The 23,182-nt window shown below is 33.6% G+C and overlaps 1 protein-coding gene across 1 annotated transcript in view; it reads left to right on the top strand.

Moving 5' to 3' along the window:
• The window catches only part of LOC143255060 (irregular chiasm C-roughest protein-like), a 126,255-nt gene that overhangs the window by 34,741 nt on the left and 68,332 nt on the right, over positions 1–23,182 (top strand). The window lies entirely within an intron of this gene.

Below are 23,182 nucleotides of genomic sequence, written 5' to 3'. Positions count from 1 at the left end.
CATGTTAAAACATCATCCAACGGATGTAAACAAGTGTTCATGTAAGTTGTTAGTTTGAGAGAACATCATATAACAGTGTTGTCCAAGCTTTTAAAGAGTTAAACTGAGAAAAACAGTTATACTTTTAAACTTCTGTACATGTTCCAATGTATTGGTTCAAATTTGTAATTGGTTCCTTTACAAACCATGTAAATAGTGACCACACACAACACTGTTTTAAAAACGTTTCAGAATTCTCAATCACAATGTTACAATTCAATAAACAAATAACTAAAGTGTTTAATTTTCATTAACTTTGTCTAACATGATGTCTAAAATCATACATAACTTTTACTCATACATATGGTTCTTATACAAACATAGCCGTAGTTAAAGGGTGAAACCCCCAAAATCTTGTAAACTCGAAATAAATAATATACTTTTTCCTATGTGAAATAAATATGAAACAAGTACACAAGTTTTTAATTAGATTATGTTCGTATTTTTGACAAGTAATTAAATGAAAGAAATGTTACAGAGACTACGTTCATAGAAAGTGATAAAAAGAAACCCCTCAATAACACTATTTATCTTTTTAGAATTAGTCTTACAGGATGACTGATCAAGTGCTAATTCTTCAGCTCTTGTGCTTTTTTACGTGTATACTTCTGAATTTTAATTTATTTTTAGTCTTTGTATTTTACTCGATTATGCTGGAAAAACACAGAGGAAATGTATTTATGTATATTTCCTTATCTCAATAACAGTAGTAATAAATATTATGTTAAATATGTTTTGATGTACCTCACCCTTTTAATTTCTCATAAACCGTTGTTTGTTTGTAGTTTAGAACCATGCAAAACAAGGGGATATATGCGCTAGCCGTCCCTAATTTAGCAGTGTAAGACTAGAGGGAAGGAAGCTAATCATCACCACCCACCGCCAACTCTTGGGCTACTCTTTTACCAACAAATAGTGGGATTGACCGTCATATTATAACGCCCCCACGGCTGAAAAGGCGAGCATGTTTGTTGCGATCGGGATTCGAATCCGCGACCCTCAGATTACGAGTCGAACGCCTTAATACGCTTGTTCATGCCGAACCACTTAAGTTGTGAAAGGGGATTTTATTTGTGATGACTACCAAAGCTCCCTGGTGAAAGGTAAGTTTACAGCTCTGGTGCACGTTATTCTTAATGACCTACTCTCGAACAATTACGTTTATTCCTCGCTCAGCAACTCTTAGATAATGGTAATTGAAATATAAGCTGTCAGAGACGTTGGTGTCTTGTAGTTTAAATCAATCACTTTCATTGGTTTCCTCATATATATTTGCATAATGTTTAGGAGACAAAGAATAGCATCATTCAAAGATTGTGGTTGGGATATTGTTTTGGGATGAATTGAGAAAACTCAATTGATGTTAAGATATTCCAGAAGAGGTAATTAAAACAGCTTGGCGAGAGTGATTTCCACAATTCCTGACTGTGGATGCACAGTTGAGTTTCATAGGATAAAATACCAGAAACACGTGTTAGACTTTATTCAAATTTGATAATAGGTTCACTTTCATCTATCTATTCGTATTGTGAACGCTACGCACTCTAACCGACTACAAGAACAACTAGTGGTTTAATGGTAAACCTGACACTTTTCACAATAATCGTTCCTCTTCGCGATACAGAGCACTGAGAACAGAAAGTAAATGTTCCGTAACAATCAACACACAAGTGCACAGAGCGTGAAACCACGAATTTCTTGACGGTGTTAAACTGTATAAAACAACAACAAAAACTAAGAGACCCATTAAACTAAGTGTGCTATGCGCATGTACTGCGAAAGATAACATATTAAACGAAATACATACTTCAAAGACAAATTAATTAATCATAGATATCAGACGTTATTGTGAGTGCCCTAACAAAGAAACAAGAAATTGTAAAAAATGTTGACTAAAACGTCACGGAAGAAAGTGCCATGTTATCTGTCAATAACATACAGAGAGGAAAGTTTACAAGACGATAGTTCAAGCCAACATAAGATGGAAATATTCGAAAGATCTGTTGTGTATCTGAATATCAGCTTACACTCTTTCCTTTGTGTGAAAATTCTATAAGTTGATAAATTTCAGGATTAGGATTCGTGTAGAGCTAACTGTTGTTGTTGTTAATTAAGCACAAAGCTACACAATGGGCTATCTGTGCTCTGCCCACCACGGGTATCGAAACCCGGTTTTTAGTACTGTAAGTCGGCAGACATACTGCTGAGCCACTAGGGGGCGGAGCTAACTGATAGAGAAGTTATCGGAAGTTTTCAGAATTATGGAAAACCGGTTACTGTTTTCTGTTGTTGTTGTTACTTATACATCTAATGTCTTTCTGGAATATAATTATTGTTGTTACTTATACACCTAATGTCTTCCTGGAATATAATTATTATTGATACTTATACACCTAATCTCTTCCTGGAATATAATTGTTGTTGTTACTTATACACCTAATGTCTTCCTGGAATATAATTATTGTTGTTACTTATACACCTAATGTCTTCCTGGAATATAATTATTGTTGTTACTTATACACCTAATGTCTTCCTGGTATATAATTATTATTGTTACTTATACACCTAATGTCTTCCTGGAATATAATTATTGTTGTTACTTATACACCTAATGTCTTCCTGGAATATAATTATTGTTGTTACTTATACACTTAATGTCTTCCTGGAATATAATTATTGTTGTTACTTATACACTTAATGTCTTCCTGGAATATAATTATTGTTGTTACTTATACACTTAATGTCTTCCTGGAATATAATTATTGTTGTTACTTATACACTTAATGTCTTCCTGGAATATAATTGTTGTTGTTACTAATACATCGGGCCCGGCATGGCCAGGTGGTTAGGGCCCTTAACTCGTTATCTGCAGGTCGTGGGTTTGAATCCTCGTCACGTCAAACATGTTCGCCCCTTCAGCCGTTGGGGCGTTATAATATGACGGTTAATCCCACTATTCGTTGGTAGAAGAGTAGCCCAAGAGTTAACGGTAGGTGGTGATGACTGGTTACCTTTGTTCATGTCTTTCAGTATTAAATTAGAGACGGCTAGCACCGATAGTCCTCGTGTAGCTTTGTGCGAAATTAAAACAAACGAACAGTTCCTTTTGGGAAGTCAAAGCTTTTCAGTTAACAAAAAATACAAATATTTTACATAGAAATTAAAGTAAATAGTGTTAGTTGAAAGACAGTAACAAACTACTGAAGCTTTACATCGTCGAATGAGTTTTTTTTTCAGTATTCAATTTACTAGCATAAAAAAACCCGTGCTCCGAAGCAGGGTTTATAAGCCCCCTTCTCTTGTTACTAGCAGAGGCCACAATGCACTGATCAATCTCCTCCACTCCACATAACTTATTCTATAGCTACCCCAAAAAGCTTTATAGACCAATTACCTTTAACACCTGAGCAGGATTCGTCCTGAACGTAGATGTAATTCAATCAACCACGTGAAAGATAGAGAACCTACGAACAATTTATCAAAACACCGCGACCTCAGATATGTGCTTTAAGTACGTTGCTCGTGTCAATAATGAATGGCTGAAAACCTGTGGAGAAAAGGGGAAGTTTAATTGAGTGTACGTACCGTCAGTCTTTGCGAATAATTAATATTTTATTTTACGAGTGAATTAAAAACATTATGGAGTGTCTAACTTCAAAATTCATTCTCTACAAATATGTATACTCACTGTTATCAGGCCAGGTATGATTAGGTGGTTAGGGAGTTCGATTCGTAATCTGAGGATCGTGGATTCGAATGCCCATCATACCAAACATGCTCGCTCTTTCAGCTGAGGGGTCATTATAATGTCATGGTCAATTTCACTTTTCGGTCATAAAAGAGTAGCCCAAGTGTTGGTGGTAATGACTAGCTGCTTTCCCTCTAGTCTTACGCTGCTAAATTAGGAACTGTTAGCACATATAATCCTCGTGTAGCTTTGCGCCAAATTTCAAACAAACCACCACTGTGAAGATAATTCATCTAGTTCAAAAAATAGATGACAAAACTCTACTGTTTATCAAAAAGAAAACTGTTCCGTTTTTGCACTTTGAAATAAGCAGTTACTTTCTGTTGAATGTAAAAAAAGAAAGAATTATCTTTATAAACTGATTTTTAGTTATTTGTCTTTTTTTTAGTGAAAAGACACATTAAACCACTAGCTCCCTCTTCAGATACAATTTCTGTTAATAAATTCAATTTGCTTGTACAAACAAGATGAACAAGTCTTTAATGGGTTCAAAAAACTTTAATATTGTACTCTCTGTCACTGCTGTTAAATATATTATGTTTTTACAACAGTTCAGAATTGATAATTTATATTAACCACGCCCCTTTTATGAGTGATAAATATAAAGGCTTATAACGCTTAAAAGTAGGGTTTCGATACCTGGAGTATGAGCAAAACAGAAGTTATTGTATAGTTTTAAGGTTAATGACAAACGAAGCCATAATCATTTAATTGCCACGTTAGCGCGATTTTAGCCTGGTTGTAGGGGATTTGACTCTCAATAGGGAGAGTCACCAGTTCGAATTACTTAATCAAAATTATTTCTCGCTCTTTCATTCTTGGGGACGTTTCGATTGATACTAATTTTTCGTTGGCAAAAAAGTAGCCCAAGTGTTGGCGGCGGGTGTTGTGACTAGCTGTCTTTCTAAATTAAAAAGACCTAACGTAAAAAAGACCTGAAGTAAGCTCTTCACAAAATTTGTAAAACAAACAAACAAGTGAGCGACAAATAAATCTCCCCTCTCAGAAGATAAGTTCTATCATCTAGTCCCCTGCTGGTAGAGTGGTAAGTCTACGTATATATATCACTAAAATCAGGGGTTAGATACCCGTCGGTGGACTCAGCAGATACCCCGATGTGGCTTTACTAAAAGAGAAAACACACACACTGTCTTCTAATTGTATAATATGGTGTCACCTAGCTGATAGAAAAATGCTAATTAACCAATTTAATTAGTAGTACAAAACTAACATAATTTCAACCAAGGAAACAAGACTAAAAGATAATTCTAACACTCTTGGCCAAAACATAATTCATCCATTGAAACAGTCATTGCATTTCTATATAGGAATACCTTTTACACGTTTACTGAAAGCCTAGAATTTCTCACCTATAACAATACTCGTTTCCTCTATAACACACACACTCATTCTAGGCGATTTCAGTTCCAAATATATAGAATTTAACTTCAAGAGAAATAATAATAACTTTAAAGTTGGAACATTGAACTCAATCATGGTAAAACAAAGGTTATTGTTTTCCATAAAAGTATAAACAAAGAAAGTTTGGATAGTCAAGAAATTATCTGTAAAAAATTAAGAAACACGCACCTAACTTTTGAAGACACTGACACTCACGCAAAAAAATTACCCTGGTCTTCCCAATAACAGAGCAAAGTAACTGAAATGAAATATACAAGATAAAAATTAGAGTACCTTAGAGCCTCGTAAACATTTTTAACGGAATAAAAGTTATTTTATTACTAGTAATAAGTAAGTAGAGTAATTCTGATTTATCTGGTAAGTGATTCTTCTAGATCTCCATTAGTTTATTGTTATCTGGCTGGGATATTACATCTAATTTTCGTCTGTTGTTTTTTTTAAACATTATGTAAAACTTTCACACTTACAAAACAAAATGTAAGAAATAACTTTAATACATTTAGAGACATTTTACTAACTGTAAAATTTTTCAAAGTGCTATAAAACATACCTGGAATGTTTATCTCAGCATGTTCTCGCTATATTAAGAAACAGTTAATAATGGCTTGAAAAATCCCATCGAGTAAAATACATTGATAATTTCTTTCATACAATACCTGAGTAAATATTAATGATGTTCTAAAAACACGTAGGTACAAGAAGTCTTGGTAAAAATGAAATAGAAACCTTATAACTCTGAAGAAGAAAGGTCCACGTCTCGAAAGCGCTTGAGTAAATATTAAATTAGGCATGTCTTGGCAATAATATACTAAGTTACATCATGTAGGTAGGTCTGGCGTGATCTAATAGACGCACAACTCCACTCGCAATCTGCAGGTTCAAATCTCATTATCTAACTCCCTCGACCCTTCAGCTATAAGGGCGTTATAAACTAAATATCAATCCCATTTTTAGTTAGCAAAGAGTAGCTCAAAAGTTGGCTTTCCATCTAGACTATTACTACAAAATTAGGAAGGTCTAGAACAGTTAAGCCTCGCATAGTTTTGTAAGACATTGAACAGACAAACAAACTCACTGTGTAAAATACAATTATATTTATTTTTCGTATGGTGCTTCAGACTTTTACTCTTATTAATGATGTTCTATAAAATGTATCAATAGTATCTGGGCGACAGATGTCACAAACCTAACCTCAGAATAATTTCTGACATATATTATATTAATGCGAATTCTTAGAACTTAATACAAAAAAAAAAAAAATTCAATGAAAGCAGTCTTCGATTTTCTCAAAGTGAGTATTAAAAGAAAAATTTCTCTCTGTGAAATAAGTTTTCTGCCTTCAACCATACATTTCCCCTTCAAAGTTACACAGCGTTGCCCATGCCTGAAGATAACATAGATTAATGTGTGCAAACACTTTTTCTCCGATTTTTTAAGTTCTTCCATTGCAGCCTTCAACCAGATCTTGAGCCAGTCGGCGTAACAATTGCTAGTGGCCAGAGAAATAGAATGCTGGGTGGGTTGATATAAATATAAGGTCTTTTATTGTTTATTTTTCTTCTTCTTATGTGCTCAGTTGACTTGCAAGAATAAATAAATACAAATGCGAAATCATAAAAATGAAATAATTTATCATATTTAAAACTACAATGAATGCTCTGTATTTTATAAAGATCGCTCACAAACTGCCCCCCCCCTATTGGCACAGCAGCATGTCTGCGGATTTACAACGCTAGGAACCGGGTTTTGATACCTGTGGTGGGCAGAGCACAGATAGCCCATTGTGTAACTTTGTGCATAACTTTAAAAAGAAGCAAAAGCAAATACTCACAGGTTAATGAAATACAGCCCACAGAACAAATTCAGTCCCGTTTGTTTTAAAGCATTATAAGACATATTTATATGTATAGTGATTTCCATTCACGAACTTCAGATGAAATGGCATAATAAAATCTGTTCATAAAATCAGTAGGTTCATAAACGTAAAAAAAATCCTCCTCCCCGTGACGAGGGAGTTTGTTCAGAAATTATCACGTCATTATTTAGGATTTACACTAAAACAAGCCTTTTAGAATAATAACCAGTATATTTGATAAAAGTCCACTAGAAATGTGTATGTCAACTTAACTATAATTTCCTTTGAGGATTATTACAATTGCAGGCATAGCTTGATGATTTCAGGCGATTAACAGTGTTGATGCCAAATTCAGTTTCATATTTACAGACGTAACTTGCTTCCAGACCCTTAGCAATGCTTGTTTCAAATTGTGATTTGGTTAGATAAAATAAATTATGGAAACCACATCCACCTTTAAACTGAAGATATTTACAAAATAAGCCTTGAAACTTAATCAGGCTTAATACATGAATAAATATTTAAATCTCTCTAGTGTGCATTACAAAGTTTGAAAGAACGGTTACAATAATATTATAACACAACAGTTAGAAAGAATGAATCAAACAATGACAACAATATATTTATATAACAAGAATACTAATAAATACAAAAGCTAATGATGGTAACCATATTATAACATAATATTGAAAAATTCGTGAAACAAATGATGACAGCAATATTATAACAATAATTCTGAATAAGAATGAAACGAACAATGGTCACGTCATTATAACAGTCTGAATAAGGAGGAAACAAACAATGGTCACGTCATTATAACAGTCTGAATAAGAATAAAACGAACAATGGTCACGTCATTATAACAGTCTGAATAAGGAGGAAACGAACAATGGTTACGTTATTATAACAGTCTTAATAAGAATAAAAAGAACAATGGTCACGTCATTATAACAATCTGAATAAGAATGAAACGAACAATGGTCACGTCATTATAACAGTCTGAATAAGAATGAAACGAACAATGGTCACGACATTATAACAGTCTGAATAAGGAAGAAACGAACAATGGTCACGGCATTATAACAGTTTGAATAAGGAGGAAACGAACAATGGTCACGTCATTATAACAGTTTGATGTTTGTTTGTTTGTTTTGAATTTTCGCACAAAGCTACTCGAGGGCTATCTGTGCTAGCCGTCCCTAATTTTGCAGTGTGAGACTAGAGGGAAGGCAGCTAGTCATCACCACCCACCGCCAACTCTTGGGCTACTCTTTTACCAACGAAAAGTGCGATTGACCGTCACATTATAACGTCCCCACGGCTGGGAGGGCGAGCATGTTTAGCGCGACTCGGATGCGAACCCGCGACCCTCAGATTACGAGCGCATGCCTTAACAGTTTGAATAAGGAGGAAACGAACAATGGTCACGTCATTATAACAGTCTGAATAAGGAGGAAACAAACAATGGTGACGTCATTATAACAGTTTTAATGTTTTATGCTGTTACTTGCAGTGTTTAAAACCAACATTGCAGGATGACTAAAACTTTTAATATTAATTGTTAACAAAACGATTAACTTAGAACCGTATTGGAAAAGAGAAATATGTGAGAAACAAAAGAAAACACACATTTATTTGTGCATCATGTAGGATATTTCCATTTTTGGTGAATAACAACTACAGTTATGTATACACATTTATTACTTATGCAGTGAAATCTAATACATTATGATAGATACAAATATATTAACATTTTTCAGTCGTTTTACTTTCTCGTTACAATCTTGTTTGTAGAGTAGAATGAATATTTTACTTTTATTTGGTACGAAAGTTTAGGATTCCTGGTTCCAACATGACATAGATCACATTATAGAAGTCATTAGTATGACAAATAGTTCAAATTACTATAATTAAAAAAAATATGCATATGAAAGAAATAACAAACACGGTGTATGTCTATGTCATATGATTACATTTTTTTGTTGAATATGTGAGATCTCTTTCTGTTTACATCACAGCTGGTGTTTATGTGACAAGTAGGCAATGGATCTAAGAAACAGTTTCTTATTTCCAATTCATCGAACGTTCATTTCCTTGCTAATTACAACCAATTACTTAGCCAAGCTGCTTGCACTAATTATTTGTGTCTTTTTGTGTTTCTTGTAATCAGTATACCCATTCTTCTTGTCGGTCACACTGATTAGGATGTTAATAGTAGGTCATCAACGTTCTTCAATTTGGTTTCCTCTCTTGTAGCTAATGGCTTTTCTGGTGTAGGCAATAATTCTCTCTTCTGTATGCCCTGCCAGAGAAACTTCTGCCACTCAATAGGTAGGAATAGAGACAATTATGGTTGGAGGACAACTCTCTGAGAGTGTCTCCATTATCTTCTTAAAGCATCTTCAACTCGTTACAAATAACTGAAAATTGGGTAACCCAGCAAATATCAACGCTTAAAATAGTTTATTATGCATCTTATTACTATACCTATTTAAGTATGGTCATTTATAGACAACATCTTATTACTATACCTATTTAAATATGGTCATTTATAGACAACATCTTATTACTATACCTATTTAAATATGGTCATTTATAGACAACATCTTATTACTATACCTATTTAAGTATGGTCATTTATAGACAACATCTTATTACTATACCTATTTAAATATGGTCATTTATAGACAACAGTGTTAAATTTTGCCAAAGAATAAAAGATCAAATTATGTTTCCGATTTAACCCTTAAAAACCGAAGTTTGGTTTTGATTTTCAAAACTGAATAATTGCCTTTTGGAGACGTATCTTACATGAAATTGTTAAATATTAGTATTTTAGTGAACTACATAACAATGCGAACATTATGCTCTTTGTGAAATAGACATTTTCGTTTCTTTTTTTTGTGTTTTATTTTAAAATAAAATGTTTTTAAATGACGCTAAGTGATAACAATATTTTTCACTTTTTCTTTTCATTTTCCCTTACAGTTTATAAATTTACTGTCATTCACGTATCTCTCTTTCGTCCAATAACACACTATATTACTTTAAAACGTTCATTGATAGCATCTTCTCTTAAAACCCTAATTTTAAGCTGTTGTTAAGGGAGACAGCAAGTCAACAACCACTATTCATGCTAAGGAAATTACTGTCATTCTTACAACGCATCAACGACTTAAAGGGCTGCGAATATCTATTGTGTCACATGAATTCTATTCCACCTCGCACAGTGAAAATCTAAGGTTATAACAGGGGCTATTTCGCGCCCGAAATACCAGAAAAAATCAGATAAATAGTTTTGCAGAAAACTTTAACCTTCCGTGCATTTCTCTAAGTTGGCTGTCAGAGCACGAGGGCAAGAAAACAATTTTGGTTTCAGCTACCTAAGTACAATATCCTATAAACTATTTTATCAATAAAAGTTAACAAGGAAGTATTTCATAGACTAGTCTGTGTACAGTTTTACAGCGGATATTATTAACTAAAGAATTATCACACAAAATACTTTCTTAATTTAAAGCACGCTTTTAGTTAAAATAAACTTCCAATAATTAGGTTCTAACTAGAGAATTATAAGCTATAATATGTTTTCTGGCTTCTCAGTTAATGTTATAAAAATAATATAATTTTACTGTTTTCACATGGCGGATAAGATAATTTTCTGTGTCCACCAAGAGGAATCGAACCCTTAATTTTAGCTCTGTAAAATCCGAAGAGTTACTGCTGTCCCAGAGGGGGGAGGGTATTTTTGTCAAGCCTTACTCGTGTTGGCAGAAGCTCATAGCTTTATCTGTCAGATATTGTGTTTCCATTGTTTCTGGGATAACACTGGAGATTTCTGTCTTTGTTTACGTTCTTGTTTTCATAACACTAAATTTGTGTTTTCGAATTTCAATTCGATTTCTCTTGTTATTGTTTTTTATATCTGTTATTAGTCTAGTTAGTTTCGTAAGTTATTTCTGTGAACTTTATGATATAACTTTATTGGTTTATAATCAAAGTCAAAATGAAAGTTTCCCTGTTTTCACTTAGTTCAATTCTAACTACGATATACATCCTGTTGTTATTCCTGACGAGCATGTCAAATTGTTTTGATATATACCTCAGGTAAAGATTAAGATAACTCCTAGAAAAATGACTTAATTTTGAGGGACATAATGGGCTAAATGTATCATGAAAATGTAATCACATTTGTTATTTCTTACTCAGTAAATTAAAAAACTTTGTGAACAGTACGTCTATTAGTATTAATATGTTGAGACACAATTGATTGTAACATTAGATGAAAAATCTGTGATACAAATGCTTAATTTATATAAGCTTCAGACCTCGAGTGATATTATCCAGTAATAACATGGATAACTGAGTTTCTAAAAATTACATCCCGATATCTTACTGTACATTCTAAATATATAACCACAATTTTCTAGTAACGATGATTTGAAATAAGTAATAATCGCCTTGGCTTCTAGTGTAAGTAATTTTAATAGCAAGAAACGTTAGCACGTTAAACAATAACGAAAATATGACAAATAACGTGCACTGATTTCTGATTTTTTGCGCTTTAAAGGTGAAAATTTGTCCTGATCATTTCCCTTATTCTCTCTGTTCTCATGACAATATTTTAAAAATGGTTTTAACGTTTGTTTATTATTACAAAAAAACTACACTATGGGCTGTCCGTGTTCTGCCCATCGCAATTATCGAAATGCGATTTTTAGCGCTATAAACTGAGCTACCGTAAGAGATATTTTAGAGTATTTTTCAAAGTTGAAAAATTTGGTCAATATGTTACTCTGTGTTGACAACTGACGGCAGACATATGGCCTCTCGCTTCCGTCTGGCCTTATTACTCGTTCACGGGGTCTTGACAAGGACATATTATTGACCCCAAGGCTCGAAGGTAGCCATCGGTAATTTAGAACAATTAATCAGCTGTTTTTCCGGGTAGTCCTAACCGAATAGTACAATTAACAAAATCTGTGTAGGGGGTGGTTCGAACCACGGCTGTGTGAGTGACTTCTGAGATCTGACATAACCATCCATAATATAGAACTATTAATCAGATGGAGGCCAACCAGTCAGTACCATAAGCTGGTTTTCAAGTTACGCCTGACCGAATAACACAATTAGTTATCACAATTATAATACTCCTTCAGCTGAAAGTACGGAACGCGGCTCGAACCTTGGACCTTTATATAAGTAGTCCGGTACATGAATCTCAAAATGTTTTTCCGAGACTCGTTTTTGATATTGTACTCTCGTGGACTCTTACGTGTTTTATATCAGAATTAACATCATCTGAGTTGATTTGGTAATTAAAAATCTCTACTTGCACAAAGAACAATTAATATGAAATGAATATTCTGAAATTGTTAAAGTAAGAAGTGTAAAATATTACTAAATGAGTTTTTAATCTTTAATCAGTGATATATTTGAGTATAAGTAATAAATTTGTTGTTTTCTGTGGTTAAATTCTCTCTAATTTTGCCAATTATGTTACGATGTACTTCATGTTATGAAAACAGTAATCGATTTTTCAGACGCAGTTGTTTAGCAATATCCTATCTCTTCGTATTAACAGGTATTATTCTACATAAAATAACAGCAAAAACATTAATGTGGACAAAATTCTCACTATATTCTTAAATGTGTAATGTTATAAACATTTTGGACGGAGTTTGAAAGTCTAAACCAAATTTACATACACGTACTAATGTAGGAATATCAATATAGTTTGTCAAATGTAACGATAAGCTGTGTCCACTGTACTGATCTAACACGGACATTACTTGTATAGACTCTCAAACTCATTAACGAGCCACAAAAGTTGCTATAACTACAGAGAGTTGTTATGGTATTTGATACAGAACTTATACTACAACAATAACTCAGAGTTCTAACTTTATAACTACAGAGAGTTGTTACGGCATTTGATACAGAACTTATACTAAAACAATAACTCAGAGTTCTAACTTTATAACTACAGAGAGTTGTTATGGTATTTGATACAGAACTTATACTACAACAATAACTCAGAGTTCTAACTTTATAACTACAGAGAGTTGTTATGGTATTTGATACAGAACTTATACTACAACAATAACTCAGAGTTCTAACTTTATAACTACAGAGAGTTGTTATGGTATTTGATACAGAACTTATACTACAACAATAACTCAGAGTTCTAACTTTATAACTACAGAGAGTTGTTATGGTATTTGATACAGAACTTATACTAAAACAATAACTCAGAGTTCTAACTTTTCTTTGAAGCGCCATTGTTAAATCATATTTACTGTTTACAAGGAAAAAGTAAAGTGTAATACAAAAGATAACAGAAACACCGTGAGAAAAATGTTAAAAATTTGTCAAGTAAATAGTTAGTGTGTGGTTGTTTTTCTTATAGCAAAGCCACATGGGGGTATCTGCTGAGAGGAATCAAACTCCTGATTTTATTGTTATAAATCCATAGACATACCGCTGTACTAGCGGGATACATATAGTTAGTATTTATCACAAAGTATTTTTATATTATACAAATATATACGTAAAACAATTAATTAAACCGAACGTGTGATTCGTAGTTCGTGATTCTCCTAGAACTATGTTTCAAAATATAACGTTAATGGCTTTTAGAAATCACGGTAATATTTTTTAATGTTTAGCATCATTATTTGATGTTCTAAGATATTTAAAACTGTCAGAACGTTTCTTCCTTTTTCCACATTCTGATCTTATGCTCCATTTAAATTTACGTACGTATTTTAAAGCGTTCGATGTTGTTCTTGGTAAATTTTGTCAGTTTGTGCTGATATCTTAATTCCTATCTAAAAAGGAAATGGGTTCCCGGAAACGTTCATTCCGGTCATTTGATATTTAGCTTCGTAATTAAGAACGCCACCTGGAATTTTATCTAAGCGAGAAAGATAAATGACTACTTGAAAGACATAACCAAAATCATCAAATTAATAAAACATCCTAAGAAAATATAAATATATTTTATATAACTGAGAAATATGCACACTTTTTGTTATAACGAAACCTCAAGAAATCACTGACATAGCATAATATTGGAAAAAAGTCATTACTAGACTTAACATTGGTCATCAACATTTATTGTTATAATCTGTTACCAGATTTATTATTATTATTTTAATATATCTAATATTTAGCTCGAGTTTGAACATATCCTAAAAGTATTAAGATATTATATTTTATTTCTTTTGCTTGTTTATTGTTAAGTTCAAACCTACAATGCACATCAAAATCAGGTTTTTAACCTAAGAGATCCTTTGGTTTAGTAAGGAGCCAGTGGGAAAAGGTAGGGTGAGGGCGATTATTTGCAAGATGAAACTATGAATAAGACTTTTCAATACTCTTCAACTCAAGTGTGACCTACCAAGCTTCTGAACCTTAAAATAATAAGCTAGCCGTCCCTAATTTAGCAGTGTAAGACTAGAGGGAAGGCAGCTAGTCATCATCACCCATTGCCAACTCTTGGGCTACTCTTTTACCAACGAATAGTGGGATTGACCGAACATTATAACGCCCCCACGGCTGAGAGGGCGAGCATGTTTAGAGTGACGGGAATTTGAACCCGCGACCCTCAGATTACGAGTTGAGTGCCTTAACCACCTGGCCACGCCGGGCCTTAGAAGATAAGAGACACACTTAGAGATTTTGATGACATTTCGATGTCCTTCAATGGGTAATGTGGAAGACGCCGCAAACAACCAATAATATGTGTGGAATTTCTTCTTTCATGGTGCTTTTTTAATGTGTTTCAGGAATCGTAAGTTTTGTAGTCAAGAAATACTTAAAATTTCGGACGAGCAGCTTCTTTAAACACCTATTATGATGTGAGACCTAAGTAATACGAATGAAAGCAAACATTTCACAAGGGACTTTAATGTATTCAATATATATATATATAAAATATAATATAATATATTCATGTGTTTTAAGCCTTTTATTAAGTTGAAACACTTATAAGAAACAATAAAACCTTAAACCTGTTTTCAAATGTGGGTCAGAAGCTTCTGTCTGTTCAATTTATAATTTATATTTAACGGTCTTTAATGCCGCTAGACATTAACTAACGTTTTTAAAAGAACTAAATGAAAGTGTGCTTCACCATGTTTAGTCTCAGTATTAATAAAAGCTGTGATTCAATTCCATTATTAATAAAGGCAACTGTATTGGACCATATTCTGTTCCATCATTTCTAAAAACTGTGAGTTGGTCCCACTGTTATTAAAGGAAACGATGATGAACCATGTTTAGTCTCATTATTATTAAATGAAACGATGATGAACCATGTTTAGTCTCATTATTATTAAAGGAAACGATGATGAACCATGTTTAGTCTCATTATTATTAAAAGAAACTGCATTGGACCACAATCAGCCCGACTGTTATTAAACGAAACTGTGTTGAACCATGTTTAGTTCCAAATTTATTAAACTAAATTGTGTTGAACCATGTTTAGTCCTACCGTTATTAAACTAAGCTGTGTTTGACCATGTTTAGTTCCAAATTTATTAAACTAAATTGTGTTGAACCTAGTTTAGTCCTACCGTTATTAAACTAAGCTGTGTTTGACCATGTTTAGTTCCAAATTTATTAAACTAAATTGTGTTGAACCTAGTTTAGTCCTACCGTTATTCAACTAAGCTGTGTTTGACCATGTTTAGGGTCCACTATTATTAAACGAAACTTTGATAAACTGTTGATAAACATACCTTTTGCATTAATATTTCCTAGATTACATGTCTTTAGTATTTCGTCTTTTAACCTTTTGTTTTAAACAAACAATTTGTGGAATTTTATTATTACATTCACCTTCAAGCTATTTCACAAAAACATACAATTTACTTGACAAATATTTTAATCAGAATTTAAAATTAAATATATATTTGCTTATGCAACTTTTAATATGAAAATAAAATTTATATTTCCAGACCTCTAATTCAATCTGCTGACATTTTTGTTCAATGTTATAAAGAGATTAATGAAAAGTTATAAAGTTCTAGACTGTAATTTATTACACAAAATTAAACGTAGAACAAAAACATCTAAAATATTTTCAAATTTCTTAAAATTAATTAACAACATTTACTGGAAGCACGTCTTTGTGCAGACTTGAAATTGAGAGAGTTTTATTTTTTTATAGCGTCCTCTGCATTTTACGTCTTAGTGGTAACGTGTTGCATTAAATGTTTCTTTATTTTTATTACTTCTATACTAAAAAAGAAACTTCAATAAAAGTGTTTACCCAGTAAATGTTACCAGAAAGTTAAACATTTAAATGAACTTAATTGTGAAGAAAACTTTGAGGAAATGAACAACATGTAAACAGTTACATTGTTTGATTATTACGACTGATGTGGCTGATGTAAATTTGAAAGAGTTATTACGACAAATATGAAAGCTAATGTCGCTTACAAGCAAAGCAACCCAAATATTTATATAAAATATTGGCTATTAAAAATAGAGTTATTACGAGGGTAAGAGATTAATTACTGGATGTAATGGGATTCACTATAAACTGTGCAAAGAAAGCTTAAAGAATCGACTGCGGGAACTTTTTTGTTTTTACCTGAATAGCAAGTTAATGTTCTGAAAATGTTTATATATATATCTTTTAAATCGTCGTTCTCATATATATAAATATGAAAAATAGAAAATATTTGTTTTTGAATTTCGCACAAAGCTACTGGAGGACTATCTGTGCTAGCCGTCCCTAATTTAGCAGGCAGCTAGTCATTACCACCCACCGCCAACTCTTGAGCTACTCATTTACCACCGAATAGTAGGATTGACCATCACATTATAACGCCCTCACGGCTGAAAGGGCGAGCATGTTTGTTGCGACCGGGATTAAAATCCGCGACCCTCAGATTAGGAGTCGAACGCCATAACCCACTTAGCCATGCCGGGCCAACAGAAAATGTAATAAACATAATCAATGTATACAAATCATGTTATAGAAGTTCTTTAAAAACTAGCTAGTATGTTAACATTAAGTATATGATCAGTCGTTTATTGAAGTGTATACTTTTTGAGTTTTGGAAGAACAAAAATTAAAGGTACTTTTCCTTATAAAGAAATTTAATGCAACATTTAGTCATTTCTAAATGAAACGTGGAGGGCGCTGAAGGACAATTTGCCACAGGTGGTTTCTTCGTAAAGGTCGAATCTATGTATACAGATTTGTTGTCCACATACGTTATTCGTATTCTTTTATTGCGTGATTTTCAACACTTGAAAATTTTGTGTTACTGTAAAGTCGATAGGACAACAGCTATATGTTTCGTGAATCGTCTTCATGCACTGTTTAGTTAAAGAATGTTCTAGGAATAAGCTTGAGCTCTGAAACAAATCCGAAGAAATTAACAAAAATAGGGACCAATTATTAACAAACTTCATATTTTTTGTAGCAAATAAAAACAGATATCAACAGGTCAAAATCAAGAGGAATAGAGTCACGTGATTATTAGTTTATTCGGTATGATTTTCATTTAGAACCGAGTATAAAACATTAACAACGAGGAACCATATTTTTCTGTATCATAAACGTTTTTCTTTTTTCTTACTTCCAGCACAGGAAAGTTGAACGAGTTTCCGTTAAACTTTGGAAATTATTGTTACTGATACTTCACCGTAAGCCATTTCATCCTATGGCACAAAAATACAGATATGTAGAATCAATAAAACAGACTAATTCTAAATTGCGCTGAAATTATTTGTATAGTTTTTTCTTGAAATTCACGCAAAGCGACATGAGGGCTATTTCAGGTTCATAATTCTGAAATGATGAGGCTAGACTGGTATTCAACCTATCGCTTATCCTTGTGGTTTATTATAATGCTCCCACAGCATCAAAGAACAGTGCAATCATATTTTTTATGGAGACGGGACTCGAACCATAAACCTCAGCTTTACAGCTCAGCAAACAGTTTGGTTGTGCATGGTCCAAACTTGAAGAAGCAGTTATCAGCGAAGAGTCTTAGGCACTAAGAAAATAGCCCAGAGATTGGGGTAAAAAATAAAGATTTAGTGTAGATTAAGCTAAGAAATATATATTTTATCAGTTGGTTCCAAAGTTGAAACTATCTTAGATAATTGTGATAACAGACAGTCACACTTTCGTTTTACATTTGGCTAAAGATGGTGAGTATTGAATACTGGCCGAGTGTGATCCATGGGTAAGTGTCGGATTATGGATCTATGGGTCTAGCATTTGATATTCATTACCGTAAAAATATTTAAAAAATGTAATCGTTCTTTGAATGATGGTGAAATTCCACTATTGGAGAGACAAATGTAACCCACAAGCTCGTGGTAGTTAGAGAACATTAGCTGCCTTTCCTCTGGTCTACCAGTTAAAAATTAAGGACAGCTTGCTCTTGAGTGGACTTGCGCAGATATCTAAAACCTTAAGAAACTAAAGCTGAAACTTTCCGCCGTTTCACTGCAGCGCATGATATTGGTCCAAACTTTTGTGAGGTACACAGAAACATACACAAAAGCTTAAAACAACTAGGTTTACTAAACGTCCGATACTTTTGTGCTGATCAACGGTATACTTCCTTCTAAAGTTCGCCCCGGCATGGCCAAGCGTGTTAAGGCGTTAGACTCATAATGCGAGGGTGGCGGGTTCGAATCCCATTCGCACCAAGCATGCTCGCCCTCCCAGCCGTGGGGGCGTTATAATGTTACTGTCAATCCCACTATTTATTGGTAAAAGAATAGCCTAAGAGTTGGCGGTGGTTGGTAATGACTAGCTGCTTTTCCTCTAGTCTTACACTGCTAAATTAGGAACGGCTAGCGCAGATAGCCCTCGAGTAGCTTTGCGCGAAATTCAAAAAACAACAAACAAAACAACCTTCCAAAGTAAATTAAAATACAAAACAGAATGTATTAGGGAGATGCCAGTTCCAAAACTTTAGGTTAGCACAAAATTACGCAAAACAGAATTTTATTTAGTTCGCAACCAATACTTAAGAATAACATGATAACGACATAAAAAAGAAACGTTTACCTATGTCCTACTTGTATGTTTAAATTATCGATTTTACTTGTTATTGTTCTTTTCCAAGTGTAAAGTTACACAATAGCTGTCTCGTCTGTTTATCGATTATACTACTAATTAACTTAGTAATTAGTTAATAATTAACATTATTAACAATTCAATCTACTTACTGGCAACGAGAGTTAACCTGCTTGTCGTTTTCTCTTTTTTCAACAAGCTATGTACGATAACTTGATTCTCAGACTTGCCAGTTCGTTTTTAAGTGCAAAGCAATGCAGTAGCTTAGCTTTTTTCCGCACGTGTTGGGAATGGACAGTGTATAACCTTGAAATAAAACTTAATACTGAGTGAAGATATGGGAAAAGATGATGAACGTTTAAAATAAAGTTTAAAATAGATTGCATTTAAAATATAAATCAATAAAAATGGATTAGAAGATGTAGGCCAATTGAGTCTGCTGGGGTGTTATCGATTTTTATTATATAAATGAACATAAAGCATCTAATTATTATAAAGATCGTCTACAATATTGCATCTGTTTATGTACTGAATCACTGAAAATACTACATCTGTTTATGTTCTGAATCACTGAAAATACTACATCTGTTTATGTACTGAATTACTGAAAATATTACGTCTGTTTATGTACTGAATCGATGAAAATATTACATTTATTTAGGGACCGAATCATTGAAAATATTACATTGTTTATGTACTGAATATATCATATCCTTCTGTTATAAGCATTATAACTTCGAAATTAATCGGATAGGTAAAATCTGTAATAAATTACGATATTTTATCAGTAATGTTGAAATACTGATATAAAATTAATAGCTAATAATTTAATTGTTTGTTTGTTTGTTTTGAATTTCGCACAAAGCTACTCGAGGGCTATCTGTGCTAGCCGTCCATAATTTAGCAGTGTAAGACTAGAGGGAAGGCAGCTAGTCATCACCACCCACCGCCAACTCTAAGGCTACTCTTTTACCAACGAATAGTGGGATTGACCGTCACATTATACACCCCCACGGCTGGGAGGGCGAGCATGTTTAGCGCGACGCGGGCGCGAACCCGCGACCCTCAGATTACGAGTCGCACGCCTTACGCGCTTCGCCATGCCAGGCCCAATGATTTAATAAAGAAACCTTGAGTAAAATTATTAAACTGTTCTGTAACAAATATAAGAATGTATTAAATAAATATAAAGAAATAAAATTAAAAACTTTATTGAACTTTACAATAACTATTTTGGATATCAATAAGGTTATTCAATAACTTGGCACTACTTTGTACGGATGTATATCTTACGACATATAAAAGCTTGTTTAGAGCATGATAATTACAGTAGACTTAATGGGTTGTGGTTTGGAGTTATACTAGTCAATTAAGATAACTGGATTGGACCCTTCATATTAGTATAATTCGTTTATTGGGTTACCAGTTAGTGCATTTGTACCATAATGGGGTCTGGAATGCTAACTTCAGAAGGGAAGTTTACTTTCCCCCACTGGTAGTACCTTATTTTTAATATTCTTATTTTAGCTTTGGAGAACAGTCACCTTCCCACAACAGTGAAGGGTGATATAGATGTGGGACGTTGTGGGCTTGAACACCCACAGCCCGCTCTCCTAATTTCTATTTCTATTATTTTAATGTTAAATTCTATTGTTATTCCCTTACTCTATTTCATTTCTTTATGTTAAACTAGCGAACTGAGGTTAAGACTGACAAACTCAGATACAAATATAAAACACGATAAAACTATTATAATAGCTGGAGGAAGCGAAAGTTCAGAAGGTAAACGTTTCACAACCGTATAATAATAATGTTAAAGAAAGAGGCAAACGTTACTCAACAGATACTTGTGATGAACTTTATTTCGTCAACGTTTTACCATTGCGGCTTCACCAAGTCTTGTAAATACAAGAACTCTATTAAAATTGATACCAGTAAGTCTAAATCATTTCGTTACACACTGGGCTCGGCATGGTAAGGTGGGTTAAAGCGATCGACTCGTAATCTGAGGGTCGCGGGTTCGAATCCCCGTCGCTCTAAACATGCTCGTCCTTTCAGCCGTGGAGGCCTTATAATGTGACTGTTAATCCCACTATTCGTTGGTAAAAGAGTAGTCCAAGAGCTGGCGGTTGGTGGTGATGACTAGCTGCCTTCCCTCTAATCTTATACAGCTAAATTAGGGACGACTATCGCAGATAGCCGTCGTGTAGCTTTGCGCAAAATTCAAAAAACAAACAAACAAATCGTTACGCACTACAAATTCTGAAAAGTAACTAAAAGAAAGATGAGAAATAATTATAGCTTCCTTTCTAGGAATCATTCCTCCTTGCTGAGTGAAATTATCCAATGATTAACAAATTAAATTCTAAGAAGATTAGAGAAGGCTGAAATAGCACAATAACTGGTTAAATTATTGAACTGCTAAGTCCAATCATTTGGTTAAGCTTACTGTTCGCGTAACAGCTTTTAATGTGAACATGTACTTAGCCTGAGCGTTAGTTGTTTACGGTATAGCTTTTATTATGAATTTTTAGTTATATCTGTTTATGAAAAGCGTTCGCCTTGAAATTTCAAAGTCAGTTTAAGAGGTAAATTCGTTTAAGCTTTAAAAGGTAACTAAAGTCTCATCAATATATTTCTAACGCCATAGTAAAACTCACAGTTCACAAAACAGTATTCGAGTACTGTTTATTCTTTCACGAAAGAATTTACGTGTTGTAGATTTATGTCAGATAAATTTTTAATGCTATAAGAGTTCTTTCAAACTGAAGGCCATAAATACCCGTTACGCTACAACATCATGACAGAACTTAGTCCATTCGGGTTACTTGGATGATGTGTTTAGCTCTGGTGCTATCATTTATGGAAACTTTAACTTGCATAAACACATTTTATACACGAAATGTACAAACCGTCATTAGATTCAACTAGTTTCTCTGTTTTTGTTTCAATAACAAGCATGCATAAGTTCTTTCCTTTTAGATCCACAAAATTCGTTTGCGTAGTATCGTATTTCCTTCGAGTTCTGAGAAATATCCGTTCTCGTGGTATTTTAAAAGTCGAAAATTAATAGGTCGGTGAGGTAATGCTCTGAGTTATCTCCTAGCTGGATAAATTGAGAAAACGCGAAATTATGGGCGTTAAAAATTTAGAACAACACTCTCTAAGAATTTCGCAGTAACTCTCTTTCTCTTAATATATACACAACACCTGACGTTATAGACCAGAAAAAAAGGATCTAATACACAACACTTGATGTATTAAACTGGAAGAAAGGACTTAGTACACAACACCTGATGTCTTAGACCAGAATAAAAGATCTAGAACATAACATCTCATGTCGTAGACCTGGAAAAAGAATCTTGAACACAGATCTGATGTCACAGATTAAAAGAAAAGATCTAGCACACAACACCTGATGTCATAGACTAGAAGAAAGGATCTAGTACTCAACACCTGATATGTCGGACCAGGAAAAAGGACCTAAGACACAACACCCGATTTTGCAGACCAGAAGAAAGAATCTAGTACACAACACTGATGTCGCAGACAAGGAGAAAGGATTTAATATACAACACCTGATGTCGTTAGATCATCTAACGAAAGTAAACGTGGTTGAGATGATGAAAAACATTATATTTATATGATTTATCGAGCTTTTTCCGTTGTGATTATTCTTTCATCAGTCATAAAACAAATAGTCTTAGAGGTACAGAATTTAGAAAATATTTGAAATAAGATCTATAATTAAAACCTTCTTTTAGCGTAAGAGTCGAGAATTATTTGGTCTTGCCTCATAAACAAATACACGCATAGTGACAAAACAAAATATCTTTACACTGGCAAAACCAAGGGGCATTAAAGCTTTGGGCAACTTAGCACAATTGATTAGAACTATTTAAGGATATTCAGTAGAACTGGTCTTTACCTAGTAAAACGTTAACTCTCAGCTATTCCCTCTACTTAAGGATATTCAGTAGAACTGGTCTTTACCTAGTAAAACGTTAACTCTCAGCTATTCCCTCTGTTTAAGGATATTCAGTAGAACTGGTCTTTACCTAGT

The sequence above is a fragment of the Tachypleus tridentatus genome, chromosome 7, assembly GCF_004210375.1.
Source record: "Tachypleus tridentatus isolate NWPU-2018 chromosome 7, ASM421037v1, whole genome shotgun sequence".
In the NCBI taxonomy this organism is placed as follows: domain Eukaryota; kingdom Metazoa; phylum Arthropoda; class Merostomata; order Xiphosura; family Limulidae; genus Tachypleus; species Tachypleus tridentatus.
The sequence above is the reverse complement of the archived record's forward strand: the minus strand, read 5'-3'. Positions and strand labels throughout refer to the sequence as shown.